This window comes from Danio rerio, chromosome 6 (assembly GCF_052040795.2).
Source record: "Danio rerio strain M-AB ecotype USA chromosome 6, GRCz13ab, whole genome shotgun sequence".
Lineage (NCBI taxonomy): Eukaryota > Metazoa > Chordata > Actinopteri > Cypriniformes > Danionidae > Danio > Danio rerio.
In genome coordinates this window covers 385,533-392,500 of record NC_141026.1, presented here as the reverse complement: position 1 = coordinate 392,500, position 6,968 = coordinate 385,533, and the positions used below count along the sequence as shown (strand labels likewise).

The window sequence follows — 6,968 nt, the reverse complement described above, 5'->3', positions numbered from 1 at the left end:
TCTGTCTGTGTGTGGGTGTGTGAGAGAGCGAATGTGTGTGTGTGTGTGTGTGTGTGTGGGTGAATTTCATTGGTGCACAGACTTTCTTGCACTCCAGAATCAAAAAAGGAAACTCATTGCACAAATGCCACATTTTTTGGGGGGGGGGTTTGTTGACAGCTTGTAAATTCCTCCGAACTCAAATGTCTTTTTCTTCAGTCAGAAAAAAAATCTTTGTGTACCATTGTGAGCTGTTCTGAATGAGTTTGTGGACGAGAGAGAGAGAGAGAGAGAAGCAGGGCTTTGTTTGAGCTCTGATGGAGCAGATATGGGAGATTTTCACTCACACAAACGAGATTCCTGTCTGAGAAATCCTGACGCAAAAGCTGGGAGAGAGCTGTTTTCTGTTGCTGTTAGATATTTAGTTTGTGATAATGTGACCCACAGCCATGTTGTGCACACTATTGAGGAGATGTCAGATAAAACAAGACGAGCTCTGTTGAGTTTCAAGATATCAGAGCTGCAGCGCAACACAAAGATTATCCCGAATCATCTGCGGCCTTCTGAGGAAACTTCTTTTTGCCAAATTTAGATATTCTAATCAATCCTTTAAAAAAAAGCCATGATATGAGAATGCACTTCGAGGAGCTTCATGGAAAAATCAAGGCTGAAAGTCCTATATGAAGGGTAAATGTGTTTTAGGGGGACGAAAGGGATTTTTCATGAGCTATAAGTGGATTTTATTGTCATCTAAATCCAGAATGTTGGTGTTTTTCTCTCATGACCCATGTGAAAAAATCCCTGGCTGAAATATCTAACAAACAACAGTCATGTGGTGATTTAATTGCCGTCCAAATCCACATCTCTGTGTGTCTATATAGGAGATCCGTCCTGTAAATCCCTCTTGCACCGTACAGTTGCACTTCATGGTTATTTGCACTAATTTGTCTTAAAAATGGACACTTGCATTAGTGAAGTGCTAGTAATCTAGTGTCCGTGACTCCACTTATTATTGCCTATCCCATAAAGTTGTGTTTAATTGACGATGCTGACCCAGTGTGAGTTCAGTTTGATTTGATTTAGGGTGAAACTCTTCAGGAATTTTCCATGCCATATTTGAGAATCTGAACTGTAGCATGTGATTGATCATAAGACATCTGCAGTTCCACATTTGTAGGATTCACCATCAGAAAGCAGGCTTTTCTTTACAGACGTCCCCATGAGATACAATTGCTTTCCACCCTCACACAAATCTGATATATGCAAATTAACTCTGACATGCAAGTTCATATTTGGCCTTTACATGTATGAAATAGAGCCAGACCTCTGCCAAAAGATAATACGACGCTGTACAAGAGGCATCATTGTGGAAACAAATATTGCTCAGCTTTTATTTACATTTGAACAGAGCGTGTCAGTCAGAATCTGCCAGGGGTCTGAATACTGTATATAATTTGCATATATTTCCATGTTTCAGATTTCTGTAAGTTACATTCACCATGGCGTAAATGCTGAAATCATTGCTAACAGCAGCTGTTGTGAGCTCAGCATTGCTCATCAGGGTGGACTCAGATATGGGAAAGACCCACACAGTGTTTCTTGGGTTGTAATGTCTTAAGTGAAAGCAGGAAACAGTTTCTATTATGAAATCCTGGGCTGGAAATTCCCTTCGCTCGGAGATCAGATCATGCGGGACGTGTGGGGAATTACATTTACAGCGCGAGAAATCCTGACAGCAGCCATTCTGTCTTCATCTGGGGGTGTTGAAGTCCACATCAGACCTGCATTAGTGTCTCCACCGCCTTCAGTTCCGCTTACTCTCAGTGAATTGTCAAACACTGAATTACGAATCCTCATTTCAGAGCTCTACTCAGGACCTTTAAGTTCCACATAAACTCCCACAGGCGTCTGATTACAGCAGTAGAACAGATCATTTCCACAGAACATGATCTCAGCTAAAAACAGATCTCCAGATATAGGAGGTATCTGTGTGAGGGGTTAAACTGCTGCCACTGAACCGTCACGCTGAATTATATACGGCCTGCGGTTGAGGGTCATCAAATCATGCAAACAAACGATTACTCACTAGTGTGTGCTTTAAAGGGCGCTCGGCTGTGACGCCTGTGTGCCCTGCTCATGTCACTGTCTGCAGTCCTGCCATTCCTACATGTGTAAACAGCCTAAAGATAGAGACGGATCTCAGAGAGAGAGAGAGAGAGAGAGAGAGAGAGAGAGAGAGAGAGAGAGAGAGACAGGTGCTCGTGTGTTTGATGATCCGTTCTGCAGCTCGCTTCAGGCCTCTGGGATCGACCCTTCCTCTGCTGTGCGCTGTATGTTTGGGCTGCTGTGATTCATCGATCAATTTTTAGATTTTTGAATGCATTGCGAGTCCCTCTGGAATCAATTCTGAACTTTTGAACAGCAGATGGCGCTCTAGACTAATTTTGAACAGCAGATGGCGCTCTAGACTAGTTTCGAACAGCAGATGGAGCTCTAGGCTAGTTTTATAACAGCAGATGGTGTTCTAGGCTAGTTATTTAACAGCAAATGATGCTCTAGACAAATTTTGAACAGCAGATGGTGCTCTAGGCTAGATTTATAACAGCAGATGGCGCTCTAGGCCAGTTTTATAACAGCAGATGGTGCTCTAGGCTAGATTTGAACAGCACATGGCGCTCTATGCTTGTTTTATTACAGCAGATGGCGCTCTTGATTAGTTTTAGAACAACAAACGATTCTCTAGGCTAGTTTTGAGCGGCAGATGGTGCCCTAGGCTATTTTTTAGGCTAGTTTTTAACGTCAGACTGCAGTTAATGCTAGTTTTAACAGTTAAATGCATTCACTTTAACATTTTCATTATTAAATCATTAAGTTTATTAATGATTGTTCTATGTTTAAGTGTTATAATTGGGAGATACTTTTTAGCATACAGCACCATCTGGTGGTAAAAAGTTTAAGTTCAATCAGTTCAAGAGAGAATTGCAATGCATATGGAAAATTTATCCAGAATCATTTCTCGATTCACAATGCATTGATTTATCATGTCAGCCCTAGTAGATGCGCTCGAGATGGAATCGCATGTCTCCGATCTGTGTGTTTGAATCAACTCACATCTGCATATCGAGCAGTTTACATGAGCAGAAATATCTCTTTATTAACCGCCTTATGAATGACCTCATGACTTGACCTCCTATTTTGCAGGCAGGAGAGCCAAACTCATATCTGGACAACCACTGTGCCATATTGTGTTTTACAAGAACATTTGATGTGATTTATCCAGCTCTGGATTTGTGTCACAGCAGTCGCTCTGATGGGATTGTGTGTTGAGTGTTTAGCGCACGGTTACTATAGTAACATTTAGTAAATATTGTAGTGTTTTTGAACCATACTGTAGTAAAGCACTGTTGTGGGGATTCTATAGTTGCTATAGGAACAACAACTACAGCAATTGATCTGTTGTGGTGATTCTAGAGTTGCTATAGTAACAGAACAACTATAATAATATAAACAAATGTCACAATACTGTAGATTTCCACAACTATAGGGTATATTATACCACAATACACCACAGTTTACTGCAGTAAAAATGTAGGTATCCTACAGTATTTATTACAGTTTATCAGTCCACTGTAGTATTGATTTGTTAACACACAGAATTGTAAATACTATTATAAAAACAGTACAATACACTTTACTATAGTACAGTTGAAAAACACTGCAGTACTTACTGTACATGACTATAGTACAGCGTGAATGATGATGCTTCAGATGATAAATCTCTCTCTCTCTGTCCACAAACGTTCACTGTTTTGCAGTTCTTATTGTCATTTTTGTTTTGTGTTGTTTGCTGTTGTAAATGTTGTTGTTGTTTACATTATTTATCTAATTTATTACTATCCTGTTTCTGTGTAGAAAAGGGAAGACCGATCTGTCAAAGGAGAGAGATGCTGTTCTTCTCTGACTCTGTGTGAAACATCTCTCTCTTTCTTCATTCTCATCCCTCCATCCCGTCCTCTCGCTCCATATCATTCATCCTAAACATGATGGGGATGGTTAGAACTGTTCATTATTTATGCTAGTATGCAAACACACATGCTGTAGTACTGTTGAACCTCAAGGGGGCGATAGAGCATCCTTCATTAAAATACTGACTAAAGCCACAATGAAAAGCTTCTTCAGTATTGTGACACAGTGGAAATGTGGAGGCGGGGACTTGATTTAATTCAAGTTGTTGATTGGATGCTGAGATATTGGCCTGTATGCAAATAAGCATCAGATTGGTGGGTGGAGTTAAAGAGCGCTAGATGATTGGAGAGCAACAGTGGGCACAAAAGTGACGTGAGCCAATCAGGTAGTACTGTCACATATATATTGGCCCCGCCCAACAACTTTAAAGCATTATAAGGTGAAACACACAACATATGCGATCTGGAATACACTACACATTATTTTTGATGCACTATACATCATAGACTAAAATAAAAATGGACACGCATGACAAATGCAAACATAAATAATAAATAAACGTGCATTACAGTGTATTGCAGTCTTCACTGAACACTCTAAAGCTGTTGCTCCATCATGACTGAATGAAGAAACTGACCCCAGATCAAGTGTGTTTACAATAATCTCTCTGACGTGTGTGTGTTTGCATACTTGTGTAGATTTTGACTTGGGCTTTTGTATATTTGTTTTGTGGGTCACCCGCAGCTCACGGGCCGTTTGTGATCAGCAGATGGACACACAGGTTTAATAGTAGCGCTGACATATGGACACTGAATGTCATGTGAGCTTAAATGCATACAGATGATTGAAGCCTTCTGGGTGTCATTATCAGCTTTATCTTGTGTTTGAAGATGAGATGATGTGTGTTCAAGTGAGTCAAACACCACTCAGGACACACACACACACAAATGTCTGTTTTTCTCTCCTTGTGGGCTCTTCTCTTGGCTTTAATGATGTTTGTGGATTTTTACATTTTATAAATGCTTTATTGTGTCTGATTTATAGGTTTGTTTTCTCAATTGAAGTCTTTACAAGTCACCTTGAAGTCCCCACTAGGATATAAAAACATGACCACGCACACAAACACACTTTTCAGGAAATAATAGTGAGCATCCTGTGATTGTCCGGCCTTGATCCGAGTCCTCCAGTGTGGTGGAACTGTTCATCATATCTGCACTGCGTCTCTTCACAGCGTAACTTATTCTGTAGGTTCTGCTTTTACTATATTAAAGGATTGTTTTCTGTCGTTATATTTTCTGCTGATGTTTAATGTTTCTTCTCATCATGACATGTAACCGTGTACGAGATCACTATTATTGATGCACTGTATGGGGTTGTGTTCATAATCAAACCAGTTTTAGCCCTCCTGTCATCTGACATTTAATGTGCCGCGGAAAATTCACCTTTATTCTCTCCTCCAATCACATTCATTCTCCTCTCACACTCCTCCAATCACATTCATTCTGCTCTCACACTCCTCCAATCAAATCTATTCTCCCCTCACACTCCTCCAATCACATTCATTCTGCTCTCACACTCCTCCAATCACGTTCATTCTGCTCTCACACTCCTCCAATCAAATCTATTCTCCCCTCACACTCCTCCAATCACGTTCATTCTCCTCTCACACTCCTTCAATCATGTTAATTCTCCTCTCACACTCCTCCAATCACATTCATTCTCCTCTCACACTTCTCCAATCACATTCATTTTCCTCTCACACTCATCCAATCACGTCCATTCTCCTCTCACACTCCTCCAATCACATTCATTCTCCTCTCACACTTCTCCAATCACATTCATTCTCCTCTCACACTCCTCCAATCACGTTCATTCTCCTCTCACACTCCTCCAATCACGTCCATTCTCCTCTAACACTTCTCCAATCACGTCCCTTCTCCTCTTACACTCCTTCAATCACATCCATTCGTCTGTCACTCTCCTCCAATCATGTCCATGCTCCCCACACTCCTCCAATCACGTCCATTCTCTTCTCACACTCCTCCAATCATGTCCATGCTCCCTTCACACTCTTTCCATTGCGTCCATTCTCTTCTCTCTCCTCCAATACCGTACATTCTCCTTCCTCTGTCCTCCAATCACATTCATTCTCCTCACTCTCTCCTCCAATCTCGTTTGTGTGTGTGTGTGTGTGTTGTGTGTGTGTGTGTGTGTGTGTGTGTGTGTGTGTGTGTGCAGGAGAGTTGGTCATGCTGAATCTGCAGTCAGATGAACAGAGTGTCAACGGGAAAAGGATGAGAGTGTGTGAGAAGACGAGCGTATTTCTCTCCTGCACTGCTATGAAGGAGTGTGTGTACATTAAATGAGTTTATACGATCCTTTTTGTTTTGTGTATATGAATGGCTATATGTTAACCTTAATTACAGATAACAAATTCTATGACAAAAACTATAATAAATTAATTTAAAAACCTCTTTGTGTATTTCTACTTGCCCTCCTCCAGGTTAAACTAGACTACAGTAAAATCAGAGACAGCCGTGAGTGTTTTACTGTGGTAAATTCACACATATGGGTCAGAGATTCATTTCTGAGCATCACAATTTTGTAGTTTAATGCAGCCTTAATCTTAAATATTTGATTTAGTGGGTTAGTATATTATAATCTTTAACATAACATCACAATATTTAAAATGTTAGGGTCATATGGAATTGTGCAGTCAAAAAACATGGTTACTACAAGTTTAACCTTGGCATTTGTGCTGAAACTGGATATACAAATTGAAGTTGAGTCAAAGCAAAGCGTGCTCACTACTCTTGTACTAGGCTTAGGTAAAGTATGGTTTACTTGTATTGTACCATGGTCTGTCTAGTTTAACCATGCTATTTGTAGTATACAGTTGCACAATAGTACAATAGTTTTAATACATAAAAAAACATGTTTAATGTGTGCTATACCGTGATCTAACTGCAGGAACACTAGTTTAACCATGGTATTTGTAGTAAAAACAGTGAATTGTATTCAAT

General features: G+C 40.2%; 1 protein-coding gene and 1 long non-coding RNA gene across 2 annotated transcripts in view; one reads left to right on the top strand and one right to left on the bottom strand.

The window, feature by feature from the left end:
* Nucleotides 1-5,234, top strand: part of mgat3b (beta-1,4-mannosyl-glycoprotein 4-beta-N-acetylglucosaminyltransferase b) — a 20,922-nt gene extending 15,688 nt beyond the window's left edge. Inside the window, exon 3 of the mRNA XM_087256318.1 lies at nt 1-5,234. This exon is cut by the window's left edge and continues 1,610 nt beyond it. The gene's annotated coding sequence lies outside the window, so the exon portion shown is untranslated.
* Nucleotides 2,706-6,419, bottom strand: LOC147843296 (uncharacterized). The gene is made up of 2 exons (XR_015492950.1): nt 5,952-6,419; nt 2,706-5,675 (listed from the first exon to the last, which is right to left on the bottom strand). It is a non-coding gene; the product is annotated as an uncharacterized LOC147843296 (long non-coding RNA).
* Between the last annotated feature and the right edge of the window lie 549 nt (nt 6,420-6,968).